Source organism: Balaenoptera physalus, assembly GCF_965194825.1.
Source record: "Balaenoptera physalus genome assembly, chromosome: 9".
Taxonomy (NCBI): domain Eukaryota; kingdom Metazoa; phylum Chordata; class Mammalia; order Artiodactyla; family Balaenopteridae; genus Balaenoptera; species Balaenoptera physalus.
In genome coordinates, this window is record NC_138888.1 from 38,503,228 (window position 1) to 38,521,622 (window position 18,395).

At 34.8% G+C, this 18,395-nt stretch overlaps 1 pseudogene across 1 annotated transcript in view; it reads right to left on the minus strand.

The window, feature by feature from the left end:
* The window catches only part of LOC309666711 (ubiquitin-conjugating enzyme E2 R1 pseudogene), a 28,843-nt pseudogene continuing 10,448 nt past the window's right edge, over positions 1 to 18,395 (minus strand). Inside the window, exon 2 of the transcript in view lies at positions 1 to 18,395. This exon is cut by the window's right edge and continues 9,644 nt beyond it. The product of the transcript in view is annotated as a ubiquitin-conjugating enzyme E2 R1 pseudogene (transcript).

Below are 18,395 nucleotides of genomic sequence, written 5' to 3' on the forward strand. Positions count from 1 at the left end.
TTTTGGTTTTGGTTCCCCTTCTGATGCCACAAGGAAGTTCTGCTTCCCACCAGCCAATTTCCTTTCTTTCCAGGTAGAGTTCCTTGTGAGACTTAGTTCTTCTGATTTTTTCTTTTCTAATTTAGATTTTACCCCAAAATGCAAGCTACATAAAAAGGTATTAGCACAATAGAAGGAGAAAAAAAAAACAACTTTTGTTTATTTCTAAATACCCTATAGGAAGTTGTAAAAAGATTCATGCATAACAATAGGATGTAAATTTAGGTAATGATTTGGATCTTCTCCAACCGCAGCCTCAGCTTGGCAAACAACAGATTTCCTTAGAAATTCATTGTAGCTCAAACATAAAATTCTTATTTCACCATGGCTAATTGACATCGCACAAGCATATGTAATGAGTTTTTCAATAAAGAAAGAAATACCTTTTGTGTAGAGGGAGAAAAAAGGCCAACATGGAAGAATATTTTAAGTCTTTTCATTTATATTTGCATTTATATCACTGATCTGAAAAATTTCCAAATGAAAAAGTGGCAGCACTCTGTGACAGAGGCATTGTAGAGTAATTATGGGGGGGGAAACCCCAAGGTCCCCACGTTTAATTATTATAAAAACATTAGCCTTGCAAATTTACATAGTTTCATTTCTTCTTTTGTTTTTTTGACCCAGGGATATGGGGAAAATAATAACTAACATATAATATACAGATAGGATGAGTTCAAAACCACTGCTTTCTTAGCCCATGTGATTTACTCAGCTTGCTATTTTTAAACCATTTTTTGAAAATCTGCTAGCTTCTAGAAAAGACTTAACATGGCTTTAAAAACTAAAGCAAACAAAATAAGAGGGTAGGTAAGAGAGTAAATGGATATGAAGAGAGAGCAATATGAGAGTGGAGTTAATAAACTAGGAATTAGATTAGCAAACAACTTCCTTATGCTGGGCAGTACATTTAATGGAGGATTGCTAATTTGGCCTAAACTTTCTAGCAGCCATCAAAAAGAGTAATGATGATAGGGATTCGATTGACAACCTCTACAATGTAAGGAAAAGCAACATTAAACATTACAATGAAAGGAAAAGCAACATTAACATTAAAATAAGTATAATATTCCTTGTTGCTGAGACCTTTTTCCTGAGACTTACCAAAGATGCCACCATATTGTAATTTTAAAAACTTCAATTACATTTTGTATGAAAATTGTTAAGAAGCAAAAGTTTTCAGGGGAAACCTTTTGCTTCTTTAGCAATTTGTTGTTTTCATAATGTCCCTCAATTTAAGCCAAAGACACAATACCGAAAAGCAAAGTCAGCAAATAAAATTTAAATAAAGTTTACCCCAGATATTGTTAAAGAGAAAATTATTCTGACACTTGTTCAAATGGTCAGGAAGACTTCATTCAAGACTATTGCAATGGAGTATTGTAATAGGGAAAGAGATCAGGCTGAAGTCCAAATACAATTAGGCCAAATGGGGATTTACAGGAAAGGTGCAGGGTGATGGGGATCAGTGGACGGAAACTTAGTAAGAGGAAACATCAAGGGTAGGAAGATTCTTGCTAAACTGCCTTTATAGAATTCTTGCTAAAGGCAGGTCAAGGACTTATACAAGGAGGTGAGGGGATGTGGAACTTGATCAGATATTAAGAGTGGGGGAATTCTTGACAAACTGACTTAGCAGAATTCTTGCTAAGACTGGGCAATGCAGGTCTGGCAAACAAAGGATGGACACAGAAGCCCATCTGTGAGACCTAGTCAAGAAGAGAGCTCAAAGGAGACTAGAGTTTGGTCAAGGATAGAGTCTTAGTCAATAGCTACCATGAGCTAACATTGAAGACTACCAAGATCTGTTCAAAAAGAAGTTTGGCAAATACTTATACTTTTGGTTAGGACATCTGCATCTAAAACAATAGCCTGCGATGAAGCAAATACCCCTGTTTAATACCTCAGGCTAAGAAAAAGGAACAAAGGATAGTTATTTCCCACTCCTCATGCTCCCAAATGGAGGATCTTCCATTAGAGCAATGGTTCTCAAATGTTTTATCTCAGGATAACTTTTTACTTTTTTAAAAAAATTAATTTATTTTATTTAATTTATTTATTTTTGGCTGCGTTGGGTCTTCGTTGCTGCGCACAGGCTTTCTCTAGTTGCCGTGAGCGGGGGCTACTCTTCCTTGTGGTGTGCGTGGTTCTCATTGTGGTGGCTTCTCTTATTGCAGAGCACGGGCTCTAGGCGCGCAGGCTTCAATAGTTGTGGCACGGGCTCAGTAGTTGTGGCTTGCGGGCTCTAGAGCGCAGGCTCAGTAGTTGTGGCGCACGGGCTTAGTTGCTCCACGGCATGTGGGATCTTCCAGGACCAGGGATCAAACCCGTGTCCCCTGCATTGGCAGGAGGATTCTTAACCACTGCGCCACCAGGGAAGTCCCAACTTTTTATTTTTAAATACTACTGAGGACACCAAAAAACTTTTGTTTACTTGAGTTATATTTTCTATATAAGGGACTGAGAAGTTTTTTAAAATTTAGTTATTAATTCATTTAAAATAGCAATAATAAACTTTTTCTATGTTAATATAAATAACATAGTTTCATAAAATAACTGTATTTTTCAAACCAACAAAATTAGCGAGGTGAGATGCATCATTTTACATTTTTTGCAAATCTCTTTTATGTCTGAACTTAATAGAAGATAGCTGGGTCTTCAGATTTGCTTCTCATTCCCTTGGATGCAATATATTGTTTTGGTGGAAGTACATGAAGAGGATCCAGTCTCACACAGACTTGTAGTTGTAAAGGACCTAGTAGCTGCAGACCTCTAAAAGAAAGGCCTCAGGGATCTTCTGACCACACTTTGAGAACCACTCCTAGTCTTTGTATGTCCATTTATTCCCCTCCAGGGAGGAGCTGTGAATTTCCTGATAGATTACATAGAAAAGAAAGTGGGCTGCTTTCCATGTCATAACCAGGAGTGGTTTGGGATTGTCTAGTGCAACTTCTGGGTCTGCTGAATTCTGGGGTACCACTGTCCATTTTGTACAGAGTTAAAGACACATTTTTCAAATGAGCATTTATCAGAGAAATAAAAAGTTAAATATTTATCTCCATCTGTCTGACTGCTGTGCTGATCTCTCAACCAGTTTTGAACACAAGAGAAGACATTAGTGTTATTTATTGATCCCCTTAAATGCCAGCAAATGGAAGGACATATGTTGGGCTGTCCAAAGCCATATTGCCTTGAAAATACAATGTCAGATATAACAAGGGAGTAAATTTTAAAGGTTCCTCATTTGGGATGTTAAGTAAGACTTTACTTTTAGGAATATGTGTAATTATGTATATCAATAATCTAGAATATGCATAAAAATTAGAAGAAACTGGAAAGAAGGCATATACACAAGCAAACAATTTTGAATAGTTTGGATTTATAAACTATAGGAATATAGTTAGTGAAAAGAACACCTGTTCCTTAAATACATAACTCTTCTACACAGATTATGTACCTAGGTAGAGCAGCTCAGAATGAGAATCATAAAAGTATCAAATCTGCTGATCCAAGTTTGACTTGTAATATAGTTATTAAACACCAAAATATATTCTAGTGAAATACTTAATACAGGTAAGCAAAATGAAAATAAACAGCTCAAAATACTGTTAAAAGGACCTCAGCAAAAAAGTTTGTACTTTGAGGCTTCATGAAATGCAAAATCATGTGCTAAGGAAAAATGCATATGTACAATTACTGTGTTTTGTGCACCAAAGAAATAATCAAGCATCTACCACTGTCGTAAGATGGAATTTTATTGACATGACTCAAAATTAATAATAAAATGACACTGAATTATAGCCTTCCACCCAAACTTAGTGTACGTGCTAATTAATTTACACTAAAAGTCAGTCCTTTTTCTGACTTGAGACTATGCTGTAACTTGAGGTTTTTCAACTCACGGAAGTATGACTTCTTACCTACAAAGTGTGGGAGCAAAATACATTTAATTAGACCACAGGATTCCTTAGAAAAAGAATTGTGTCATAAAGTAAATATGGAGGTTTTAAAATGCAAGTTAGTGTTTTGAATAATTAAAATGTTTTCTGCTTGAATGAACAAATGAATGTTCCTTTAATTTATGCTTTCCTGTTAGCTATATCATCACTATTTACAGCTGTTTTCTAAGGACTGTCTGCACTTAACATACTTCCTAAATTGTCATGAGTAGTCCCAACACCATTATCGCCACTATTAATCATAATTGTTAGACCAGATGTTCTTCCCTTTCGACTAGGATCAGTGTGAAAGTGAGGCCATAACGGCAGTCAATTCAGGTGCAAACTTTAAAGGGGTGTCAAAAACTCAGTAATCAACATAAACGATATTTTAATGTACTATTTTAAAAATCATAATAAACAAAAAATCAAAATTTTAAATAAAGATAGGCTGTTTGTTTTATGACTTTGTGTTATTGTGCAACACAAATAACAATCTTCCAACCAGCTGGAGTTTCCCAAGTTCCCGTGCAGGGTGGGTTTGTGCGGATTCACAATGATGTGTAACCAGACTGGGAATTATGGAGCTTTATATGTAGTCATTATATTTTATTGTAAAGCTTCTATTAACTCTTAACCCTTGGTTCAAAATATGGGAGGATATTTTTGCTAAGTGTGCTAGGGATGCACATTTTTGCTTTTGTTTCAGACCAATACGGCTCTGCTGGGCACTGATGGACATCACAACTTAATGTCTTCTTTTCTTACATCAACTGTGTTCCTTGAGAGCAAAATTTCTCTCTCTCCCCTTTTCTTCATGGTTCAACTTCTTCTATGTTGTTTTTCCTTTTTCTCCTTTTCCTCATCTCAAACTTACTCCCCAACCCACTCTTCACTTTCTACTCCATGGGAAAACTACCCACTAATGCCCTTAAATGACATTCATATTGCTAAATCCAATGGGTCCTTTTCAGTCTTCATTTCACTTCACTGCTCAGCATCTCTCAACGTTGTGGATTACTCTGTTCTTCCAGAAACAATCTTTCTGGCAGCCACCATGACACTATACTCTTTGTTTTCCTTCTTCCTTTCTAGCTACTTTTTTTTTTTTAATACTTTTTTTAAAAATTAATTAATTAATTAATTTATTTATTTATTGGCTGTGTTAGGTCTTAGTTTTTCTGTGCGAGGGCTTTCTCTAGTTGCAGCAAGCGGGGGCCACTCTTCATCGCGGTGCGCGGGCCTCTCACCATCGCGGCCTCTCTTGTTGCGGAGCACAGGCTCCAGACGCGCAGGCTCAGTAGTTGTGGTTCACGGGCCCAGTTGCTCCGCGGCATGTGGGATCTTCCCAGACCAGGGCTCGAACCCGTGTCCCCTGCATTGGCAGGCAGATTCTCAACCACTGCGCCACCAGGGAAGCCCTCTAGCTACTTTTTATTGCAGATTCCTCCTCTTCTATTTACCATTAAATATTGGCACTTCTACCAATAAATTTTTTTTTAATATCGGCATTTCAAATGTCATAGTCTGTTGATATTCCCATTCTATACTCACTATTTGACAATCTAGTACTCATCTATAAATTCACAGGTACCTATATACTCGTGACACTACATGTATAGCTCTAACTCAGAATCAGACTCAATTGCTTTCTCTGTACATCCACTTAAATCTCTCATGGTGAAATCATCTCATGGTGAAAGTCATGTCACCATCAATTTATCCAAGACCAAACTCAACTTCCTGTCCCACTTAGTCCTTTTCCATTCAGCAGCTCAAATGAGAAATCAAGGAGTAATCTCTCACACATCTCTCCCTTCCCATATCATCCAGAACTCTCTTCCAAATCCATCCTCATTGCACACCTCTATGGCCTCCTCTCTAATCTAATGGTTTCTGCATCATCAAGCCACTTCTAGAATATTCTAGTAACCCCAACTAGTTTCCCTGGAAAAGTGTTGTCTCCCTTTACAAACTGTCCACACTGAAGCCAGAGTTCTTTAAATAAAATTGTTATCTTTCTTTATTTTTCAAGAGATTAGAGGCCAAAAATACCGGTTAAGAGCATTCTGGAGTTCAAGCAAGATGTAATAAAGGGACAGAAAGGCTAATAAGTTACAGATTCAAACTGTTTTTAAGAAATAGAAGTGAGAGCTCACAGGAACTGACTGGAAGGCATTAAGAAAGGGGATAAAGAAACCCTGGCTTGTAGGATTTAAGTATCTTGCACATGATCTTATGATTTAGAAACTGGAGTCATGATTTGAGCTTAGGTGTGCCAAATTCCATAGCAGAGTGTTTTCAGTACTTCTTGCATTTTAGCATGTAAGTATAAAAGTTTTGCTCTCTTAAAATCTTTTCTTTGATCCTACATCCTCCTTCTGTTTTGGGTTTCCATCAGTTAATTCTCTAAGTCAAAATGCTTCTTCCTCCTAAGAGTTCTTGAATCTTCTCTCACTTCTCTATCCCAATTGCCAGTATCTTAGTGCAGTTGCTTATTATTTTCCATGTGCATATGGTTTCTCTCTCTCAATTAATTTTCTACATTGCTGTAAAATATAAATGTTTACAAACAGCCACTAGCATTTAACAATTCTGTAACAGGATATATGAAGCCATCTATAATGTGATCATCTTTATCTCTCTTACTCTTCCCCCTAAGAAATTTCCGTTTCCCCAGTGCTTTCTTTCTCAGGTTCATACTTTTATAACAGATATTTTTATCTCCTTGCCTAAAATGCCTTTCCAAACCTGATCTTCTTATGGTGAACTTCCATTTGCTGTTCAAGTCTCAATTCTTACTCTACTTTCTTCTTCAGGAATCCATTCTGACAAGTTCCTCTCTTAGCTAGCTTACTCCTCCCAAATGCCCCTGTAGCACCCTATGGAATATATATTTTTATAACGTACTGTCATTTTTCATTTGTCTGACTTCTCCATTAATTTGAATACCTTGAGATCAGAAACTAATAATATTATAGAATGAGGAAATATTACCTGGTCATAAAGAATGGATTCTGGATTCAGATAACCTGCACTCAAATTCCTACCCAGCCATTTTTAATGGTTGGTTAGTTTCATCATCTGAAAACAAAAGTGAGTAATAGTAATATGTACCTAAAAAGCATTTTGTGGACCTTAAATTAGATTAAGTATACAAAATTAGCACAGTGTTCAGTATATAGTTAGTGTTCAATGAAGGTTTGTGCAATAAATGAACTTACACTTTTTTATTCCTCGTATAGGTCAAGCTCTCTTATAGTGTTATAAACAACACAAAGAATTCACAGAAAAATTTTATTTTAAATGAATGCAGAATATGATTACTTTCATGATATATTTTTGATCATGTCTTTGTCATACATTAAGTTATTATTAAATCTCAAATTAAAACAGCGCTAGATAAAAAAGCTGATCCACGGCTGGATGCTGTTTCCAAGAATATGTTAGGAAGGAGTGATTACTATCTATAGATAGGATTGATAGGAGTGGCCTCTATCTATCATGATACACAGCATTCTAAATATGATTGATTATTCTTAATAATTTTGAATTTGTTTTTTATCTTGTTTCTATTATCAATCCCTTCAGTTCTTTGGATCATTTTGTTTTTCTAGGATGCTAAGGGTTTTTGTTTGTTTGTTTGTTTTTTGTCCTTTTAAAAATACAAATTTCCCTTGTCTCACAGCCCTGCTTACTCTCATTTGTACCTAAGTGGTATGGTCCTCTTAAAAGCCACTTGAAATTCACTCATCCTTCAAAAAAACCATTGTGGTAACAAGGTCTGCTCTGAAGGTTAATTTCAGCAGGTCTGAAATAGGTTGGTGCTGGTGTGCTGAAGTCAGATAAACCAACCTGGCCCCTGGTAAAGAGGCATGTACTGATTAACAGTGTTGCTTTGTACCATGGCTGTGAGGCAAGTTACACTCAAGCCCCATTGACCTTCTTTCCTTTTCCTTAAACTCAGCAAGTTCAAAACCACCTCAGGCCATAGGATTTCTGAGGCCCTTCTGGAAGTCTACTGATTAAGCCACATATACACCCCCAATCACTGTATATACCATTGTCTTATTCTTTCTGATAGCACTTACTATATCTGAAATTAGATTATTTGTGTGTGCTTATTTTTTATATTCTGCACTAGAAATATAAACTCTCCATTGCAAAATTTTAAAATACACATAAACTTCCCTTCCTCTGCTTTAATGTCTATACAGGAGCAAGTGGTGACCAGTCAAAGTAGCTCTACAATGGCTGAGCTCTGTGTGGGTAGGAGGGTTGAGGAGGTTGGAAAGGGAGCAGGGCTTCCTTTCCTAAGTACTCCAAAGGTCCTTTCCTAAGTACTCCAGTGGCAAAATCACAAGAAAACTAGAATAAAATGAAGAAAAATAAAACATGAAAAAAAAAAGAAGTGAAAACAAGAAAGAAGGTATTTCTAGGGGAAAGATTCTTCCATATGACTGAGCTTGTGGCTCCTATTCCTGTAATCTTGGGGAACTATATACTGACCCATTTTGCCAGGAGTCAAGAAAATATTTATATCTCACACCTTAATAGACCTGAGACTTCCCTCACCCACGAGGAGACCACAGGCAGCTCCAGCTAGGGAAATCCCTTCCTAAACCACAGTCAGCACCAGCAGGAACAAGTGGTAACCCAAGGCCACAAGATAAACCAAGCAAACCAAAATAAAATGGTCAAGGCTTTGTCATTGGAACCACAGCCCACAAAAGTAGACCAAGACCTGTATGCTAAACCTAAAGAAAAGTGTTTGCCTGAAACAATAAAAGATCTAACTAGGACCCAGAGTTTCCTAAAATAATAAATACCCAGGATGCAAGTGAAATTCACCCATCATTCCAAGAACAAGGAAAATCACAACTTGAATTAGAAAAGAAAACAAAATGACAAACACTGAGATAAATCAGATGTTGGAATTATTTGACAAAGATTTTAAATCAATCAACATGACCATGCTTCAAGAATTAATTACAATATTATCGTAGAGCAAATGGAAAATCTCAGCAAAGAAACAGTGCAGAGATAAACATATAGATCAATGGAACAGAATTGAGAACCGAGAAATAGAACCACATAAGTATGCACAATCAATTTTTTGCAAAGGTGCAAAATCAATTCAGTGGAGGAAGGATATGCTTCCCCCAAAATGATGCTGGAACTACTGAACATCCACAGGCAAAAAGAAAAAAAAAAAAAAATCCTTGACCTAAACCTCACTCCTTATACAAAAATTAATTCTATGTTGATCATGGACTTAAGTGTAAAACATAAACTATAAGACTTTTAGAAGAACAAGAGAGGAGAATCTTCTGCACCTAGAACTGAGCAAAGAATTTTTAGAATTGACACCAAATGAAAAATCCATTAAAAAAAATTGAGAAATGGAACCTCATCAAAATTAAAACTTTTGTTCTCTGTAAGGCCGGGTGAAGAGGATGAAAAGATAAACTACAGGTTGGGAGAAGATACTTTCAAGATGTATCTGATACAGGACTAGTATCTAGAATATAGAAAGAATTCTTAAAACTCAACATTATAATAAATCCAATTGGAAAATGAGCAAAGGAGATGAACAAACATGCCACCAAAAAAGACATACAGTTGACAAATGTTATAGACTGAATAACTATGTCCCCCCACATTTCATATGTTGAAACCTATTCCCCAAATGTAATTGTATTCAGAAGTGGGGTCTTTGCAAGGTAATTGGCTCATGAAGGTGGAGCCCACATAAATAGGATTAATACCCTTACAGAAGAGACCCTAGAGAGCTCCCTAACCCTTCTACCATGTGAGGATACACCAAGGAGAAGACAGCTGCTTATGAACAGGAAGTGGGCCCTCACTAGACACTGAATCTGCTAGTACCTTGATCTTGGACTTCCCAGCCTCTAGAACTATGAGAAATAAATGTTTGTTGCTTAAGCTACCCATTCTATGGTATTTTGTTACAGGAGCCCTGAATGGGCTAAGACAACAAAAAGCATATGAAAAGATATTCTCCTCCATTAGTTATCAGGGAAATGCAAATTAAAACCACAATATCACTATACATCTATCAGACAGGCTAATATTAAAAAATAGCAAGAACAATAAATGCTGGTGAGAATACAAAGAAACTGGACCATTCATACATTGTTGATGGGAATGTAAAATGGTACACCCACTCTGAAAAACAGTTTGGCAGTTTCACAACAAACTAAAAATGCAATTATCATATGACACAATAATTATACTCTTGAACGCTTGTTCCAGATGAGTTAAAACTTACCTTTGTAAAAAATCCTATATGCAGTGTTCATAGCAGCTTTATTCGTAATAGCTAAAAACAGGAAACAGGTCAGATGTCCCTCAATGGTAGATGGTTAAACATATGGTGATACATCCATTCTACTCAGCAATAAAATAGAAGGAACTCTTGACAGATGCGGCAACTTAGATGAATCTTCAGGGAATTATGCTGAGCAAAAAAAAAAAATCCAATCACAAATGTATACATATTGTACAACTCCATTTATATAACACTTTTGAAGTGACAAAATTTTGGAAATGAACAGATTACTGATTACCAGGGGTTAGTGATGGTTATAAAAGGATCCTTGTGATGGAGCTATTCTTATCTTGGTTCTTGTGGTAGATATATAAACTCATAAAATTGTACAGAGCGAAATATACACAGAGAGCGAGAACAATGAGTACAACAAGTAAAACCTGGGAAATCTGAACAAAATTTGTGGATTATATCGATGTTATAATATCAATATCTTGGTTGTGATATTGTACTAGTTTTGCAAGACAACTGTCATGAGGAGAAATGGTAACAGGTACAGGATGTCTCTCTATTATTTTTTACAACTGCATTAGACTTTACAATTGTTTCAATAAAAATTTAAATAAAAAAAGAAAGGTGAAATGTTTCCTCTAAAGGGATCCTTGGATACTTTCTTGCTTTAATGTGCAAGAAACGTTCTATATACAATGTAAGTGTTGCTGATGAGGACAACTGAAGGGCAAGAGGACTGTTCCCCATTTGCATCTTCTTTCTATCCCTTCAGTATAGAGGCCCCATGACAAGGTTATCCTCTGATCTTCCTTCTCCCTTATTGATCCCTTTTTCTCAGGCTCTTCAGTGAGATCTTTTTTCTCCTCCTCTAAATTCAGGTGGTCCCTAAGGCTTTGTTCTCAGATTATTCTCATTCACATTCATCCTCTAAGATGTCTCCTACAGCTTTAAATGTCACTGATTCCCTAACGTATATCTCCAGGCCTGAACATCCCCCAGAACCCCAGACTTTTAGATATAGCTGCCTTCTTGGCATACCCATTTGGATACTTAACCATCTTCATCTCATGATGGCCATCCTCCTCTACCAAACATGCTCCTTCCCAAGTGTTCTCATATCAGGGAACTGCATTATTAATCTCAGTTTAAAAATATTATTTTGGACTTACATTTCTCTCTCTTTTCTCCTTTTTATATTTCTCTCACTTACGCTTAAGCAGCAAATCCTATTGGCTCCACCTTCAAAATGTATTCTACACCTGACCAATTTTCACAGCCTTCCCTACTACCACCCTGGTCTAAACTGTTTTTATCCCTGACTGGTCTAACCACGAAATAGTCTCCCAACTGGTTCCTTACTTTCCATTTTTGCTCTTCTAGAGCTTATTTCAATTTTTTTTCTATTGTAACAGTTTATTCAAGGATATTGCTTAGAAAAGTCAGACTTGTGTAATTTAGGAATATGAACTCTAGACCTACTTTGATTCCTATCTCTGTCATTTACCACCTGTCTGGTTTTGATGAAGTAACAATCTTGCTGAGCCTCAATTTCTTCATCAATAAAACAATACTTACAAGGTTTCTGTAAGGATCATCTGTGATTATATCTAGCACATGGTATCCCTTCAATAAATGTCAACTATAATTGTTATCATTTGTGGTTAACTCATAACTTACGTCAGAGTAAGAGCTCATTCCACATAGAGTTTAGTTAGATTTTCTCTCTGCCAATAGTATTAAAAGGAATGGATAAAACTAAGATTTAAAACAAACTTGTTTTTTATGATAAATAAAAACTTAATGTTTTCTGAATCTTTTTTTTCTTTTTGCAAAAGATTAAATTATAAAATAATTTGTTCTCAAAGATTTTGTTGTTATATGCATCATGGCACTGATCTTTCTGTTCTTTCATCTTTTTAAGCTCATTATTATTACATTTTCAGCTTATAAATCTCTTATTATCTCATAAAGTTTTCTATTTCAAAACACTGATTTTTTTTCCACTAATGTTACTCCATCATTATTGAGCTAGGCTCCAAAATGCAAAAGAAATCCATGGTTAATCTTAGTGCTTATGGAAAATTATTAACTTTTGATGGGATCCAATGGTTAAACAAGTATCAAATTCTAACCTCTATATATCAGAAAAGAAAATATTTTATACCTCCACCTCCATCCCCACAACCAGTCTTGACAAATTTTCTTGATTCTGCTGAATAAAAAATGCACAATCTTTTTAGCGGCTAACATCATCCCCGGGATCAGGAAAACCACACTCTTTATGCCCTGAGCTGTTTCCATAGATATTTATGAAGGTGACTCTAGTAAACAGTAAAGATCCTGTTTCAAAATCATCTTTGGAGTTTACAGAGTTTATGAAGAGACCTATGTACTAGCTCAGCTGGGTCACTAAGAACTTGAAGAAATCATACAGAATATCAACAAATATATAAATATTTTAACTAAAATCTCATCTATATATTCTGGCTAGCTTATTTTATAATTAATTGCCATTCCCTTTCTCTGCTTCGTTTATTCTCTATAAGGTAGCCATTTTACTTATTTATCTTTATTTTGTATTACCTCCCAGGAATATAAATAAGTACAAAGATAGGAATTTTAAATGTTTTTTTCACTGCCATTTCCTCAAGACCTAAAACAGCGCCCAGTACATAGTAGACACTTAATATATTTTTGTATATTGAATGAATTTGACATCACCCTACTTTAAATGTTATAAACATAAATAACATTTTTATCTTTAATAACTAGACAATTCACTTAGACATTGCTTCAATTAAGAAAAATTGGTTATTTTTTCTCCTCCTGCTAATTGGCCATCTAAAATACTTTGCCACTAGAACTTTGTATATATCAAACTTCTTGACCTACTGAAGCAATAATTGACAAAACACTTATAAGACCAAACATAAAGTTATATACATATTATAAATTTTATAGTGGTACAAAATTGATTTCCCACTCCCAATTTCTATCATCCATGAAAATTATGTTGTTAGTGCATGTATTCTTTTTTTCTTATTACTACCAATCTTGAAAATGAAGGCTTTAGGAAAGTATTTCTGAAAATAACCAAATATATTTTAACCCTTTTAGAACCAGAATGTGCTCACTAGTCATTATTTCATAGCCGAGAAGAACATAAGTTGAAAATAGTTCAAAGAAAGAAATGACAGATATGCTGATTCTCATGAGGGTTTACAAGAAAAACGGCAAAAGTCTTCCTGTTTGTGTGGCATTATATCAATATTTAGTATAATTTGGTGTGACACAAATTCAGATCTTCATATTTTCCTTTTCTGAAAAGCCTCTATATTGTTTAAATATCATGTTGAATTAGACTGTACAACTCTCTAAATTAGCTAAGTGGTTCTACAATAGTGCCACTGCATCTAGGCTGCCAAGCAAGTGCCAACTCAGCAGGATTTCTGAATAGTTGGTAAATGAAGCGTCAAAATTCTGGAGTTTAAAATGAAAGCATTTTCTTAACAAAACATCATCTCGGAATTACGTGTCTGTTACAATAAAAATTTTAGGGAAAATCCTTTGATATTTGAAAAAGGGCAAATATTTCATTAATTGATGAAAAGGTAATTATCAAATTTTTTCAATTAGTGTAACACTATGCTACTTGCTATGATAACTATAAAAGAAAAGTATACTGAAAAGAGATCACTTGGAGCCCTTCTTCTTGATGCTTTAAAAATAACCAAATGGCACAGTTAATCAGCACAGGAGGACAGGAAAGATAAGGCTGAACTGCAACAGTCATGCACTCCTCTGGTGACAAGTCCTTTGAGGAAGTTCTAAGATTCCTTCAATCCAGAAAGGAAGTGATCTGATCAATTCCTGCATAGTACGAATTCCTCCCTGATGAGTAGTTTTATTTTGAAAAACTAGAAGATATCATTAAATCATGAAAATGAACCTCTAGTGATAAAGGATCTGGTGCCAGGACTTGGTAGTAGAGAGTGTGTCTAACCCGTGTGCCCCAATAGGTCCAAATCATCACTCCTTCCTAGCAATCAGAAGCTACTGGTAGAGGGGGTTGGATCATGGTGAGGGATAATCAAAATGCTTCCTGCTATCACAACTTGACATACGGAAGTTGCAGAAGGGATAAAATATAACTGAATCATGACAGAAAATGAAATATAATACATAAATACACAGTGAATAATGAAATATGTCACAGTACCATGTCTTTTGTGAAAGTATAAACACACAAACCTTTCATCTAAAGAGAAACCAGAAAACAAAGATAAACTATCAGTATCTCCTCTTGAAGGGAATCTTCTACTGCCACATCAACATATACCTTTCTGATCATAATACTTCTACATGTCATCTCTCTGTGTATCTGTGTGCACGGTGTCCAGAGTATGTGATAAATCTCACATAAATGTACTTAAATGCTACCATTCATACTCTGAATCCACAGACAACACCTGATTAAGTATCTTCTTGGACCAAATAGGGACGGGACAATTATTCGTGCCCAGTAACCCATGCCTAGTAGAGCTTCCAGTGAATGACTTAATCTGATAGACAGTGATATATTTCAGGCAATGTGCTAGGAAATACAAACATGAATATGACATTTCAGTGTTGTCTGACATTCTCAAGTTCTAGCTGAGGGTAGACACAATAAGAAAAAAAATATGAAACAGATACTGAGAAATTCTAAATAAACATATTCAGACTGGAAGAAGTGGTTAATTTGTTTAGAGAAGTCAGGAACACTTAACAGAGGAGGTGATTTTTAAGAAAACTCTTATAGGAGAAATAGAACCATTTAATGTGTACTATATTTTTGTAGTAATTCAGATTCTGTTTGTTTTGAGTGCTTCATGAAATTCTTCTTTCTGCCAACTAAATTATTTATGCTCAGAAAAGATATCATTTTTCTGCTGGAACTGTCTCAATTACAAACATATATTTGGCATATGACAGTTTACCACTTAGAGTTTCTATTCCTGTGAATAGTAGGCCAGTGATATGTACTCACTTGTGATTTTGATGAGGCACAGATTTGAATCACAGTTTTGTGAGATGGGTGCATGGGAATGACTCATACAGCTAATGGGTGCGCCTGGGGACCTCCCACTATCCACAGTCTGACGTGGATTTGTAGTACTTTATTATCTGCGACATCAGCAGTCAATCTTGGGCTGTGAAAAAAAATTTTGTAACTTCATCTAGATATGCTAATAATATAATGAGGCATATAGTAGTGCTTATTTTTAGTAGTGAAATTAACCTTAATAATAACATTATAATTTCTGTCCTGTATTTATTGAATCAGTTAAACATTTGAAGTCATTCCATTAACATGTTCAATTGCATTTTAACGTGTTTTATAGGGAATATTATATATTAAAATCTCATTGGCAAATTTGAGGAGTCACAATAGTCTATATTATTTTCTCAGACAATGGTAAGTGTATCCCATACTTCCCAAACCATAAGGAATCAATATATTCTTGCTAAATGGGCAGGATAAAAGCAGAAACATTTTCATACTAATCACTCCTTTCTGAAGAATCTTCATAATTTAACTAATTGCAATACCGTATAAGGATTGTATGGGCATAAGCAACCAAAATTTTTAAAAAAACCAAAATGCTAAGTAAAGAACTAGTTGTTAAAAATGACAAATTGCTCATTTGGGAGTTTTAATACTTACATATCAGTGAGGACTAATTTGTAAAATGTTTCATAGACTTTGACACTTAGTAACTGGCTAGCCTATTACTTCACTAATGATAAGACAATCACAGCACTCTCTAAAGTATTTATTATGTAAGTACTAAAAAGAGTTCCCATTTGCAATTATTTCACTGTGAGATTAAGGATTCTGAATCTTAGTATTTGAGTTATCAAATTCACTATTATGCATGTTGCTGTAATTAAATTTTATAAATATATTTAATATCAGTAAAAAGGCATTTATTACATTTTGTTCTAATACACTAATTTTCTTCTTAAATATGGCTTAATAATTATGCTGCTAGGATATATACTAATCTAATCATGAGCACAGAGTAAACAAATACCCTTAAATAAATGCGGGATAAGCCATCCCTGTAAGGAAGGCTATTTTAATGGTGTTCTGTTATTTTAATGCCATGAAATATACTGCAGAATCAAAAATTATTAGTTATGTATGATTATTATTGACTTAAACCTAAAATTTAAAACAACATGAAAATGTATTTAAAGTATTTCTATTAAATATATCTGCTAGAGTCACAAGCCAGCTGCTCAGTTCCTCTGGTTCACATATGACCCCTATAACTGCTTTTCTTTCCCAGTCAGAACCACTGTATCTTTCTGGAGTAGACCGTTCTACTAGATTGGGATGATATATAGGCTTTCTTGGTTTGTTTGTTTTGATGTTTTAAAATGTGGACATCAGTTTCAGTTGCTCCTATTTTACACATACAGAAACACACACACACATACAATGCCAGACTTTTGAACCACTTCATGGGTAAGGTTACTTCTGAGGTATTTATTAGAGACCAAATTAAGGTATTCTAATATTCTTCTTTCCTCCTTCTGTTAATCACATGAAAAAGTTAATTTCTCAGCCCTCTGAAGCTATGCAATGTTACACTTTCATTTTTTCTTAATTTTAAAAGGACTATTGTAATCAGACAGAAAATTTCCTATAACATGTAAAGGCTGACTTCCATAGGTTTCTCAATAGTGAAAAGTCATTCCTTTTACTTTCAAACAAAATTTTAAAAAAAGAAATGCTAAGTGTTGAACTAGTTGTTAATAATGGCAAGCTGCTCATTTGGGGTTTTAATCTTTATATGTCAGTGATACATAACTAATATCGTATATAATCACTGATCATATATCAGTGATCTATAACAATATAGCAGGTAACAATGGCTCCCTTTAGTCTCCTGGCACATGAATAAAAATAATAAATGCTATATTTTGTGTATTATAATATATATTTGATATTTGGAAAGGACAAATATGATAAACGTATGACACAGGCGAGTCCAGTCTGAAGGCTATAACTGTAACAAGCAGTTAGAACTAGCCAGTTTTACTTCCCCACTAGCCAGGTAGAGGACACTAATTTTACATTCAAGTCGAAGAAGACCATGAGCTGTGATGGAGTGCTTCCTAGATTTAGAATCAGAAAACAAAGTCTTGCTCCATTTCTGCCATTTGATAACTATGTAACATTGGTGGTACTTGACTTCTTTGAGCCTTTAATTTTGGTTCCATAAATTGAGAATAAAAATACTTCAGATCAGCAGTATAGCATTATATAGTTAAGAGTGTGGATATTGGAGTCACCATCTCTGAATCTGATTCCGCCCTAACTGCGTGACATCAGCTAAATTGCTTCATTTCTCTGTGCCTTGGTTTCATCATCCATAAAATGAAGATAAGAATAATAATCTACTTCTTAGTATTACCGTGAGGACTAAATGAGTTAGTGTATGTATAATTGTGTTTGTGACATAGTAAGTCCTCAATGAACGTTATTATTTTTTTAATATTATTTTTATTCAGAGGGTTTTTGTAAGAATTAAGAAAAAAACAGATATTTTAAAATAAAAACATTTCACGGACTTGAAATGGTAGCATACAACAAAGTAAATTTGACATAGCTATTCTGCAACTATTATTAAGAATCTTTGACTGGGTTTATTTATATACTTACAATATCACATACAGATCCCTTAGCAATTTGTTACACTTTATATTTAATTTTCACTTGGCCCCAAAGAGTTAAAATAGCTTTCAAAGCAGCAACTTTCTGATTTTGGCAACATTTTTCAAAACTTATTATTAATTCACAAAAGTTGGCATTAGACCACGAACTTCTTCAGAAATAATTACAAAGCAGGAGCATTCAGCTGCCTCAAAAAATAAATTCAGCTTTCTTCCTAAAGGGGCGGATTTTAAAATAAAACGCTTTCCTTTTATCTTTAAATTGACTTGGGGACATTATAAATCCTGTTTTTTAAGAATCAATCAAACATAATCTCAATTAACTATACACAGAAATCCCAATAAATAGGGATAAGCTTTTCAAAATTACCATGTTGGGCACCACAGAA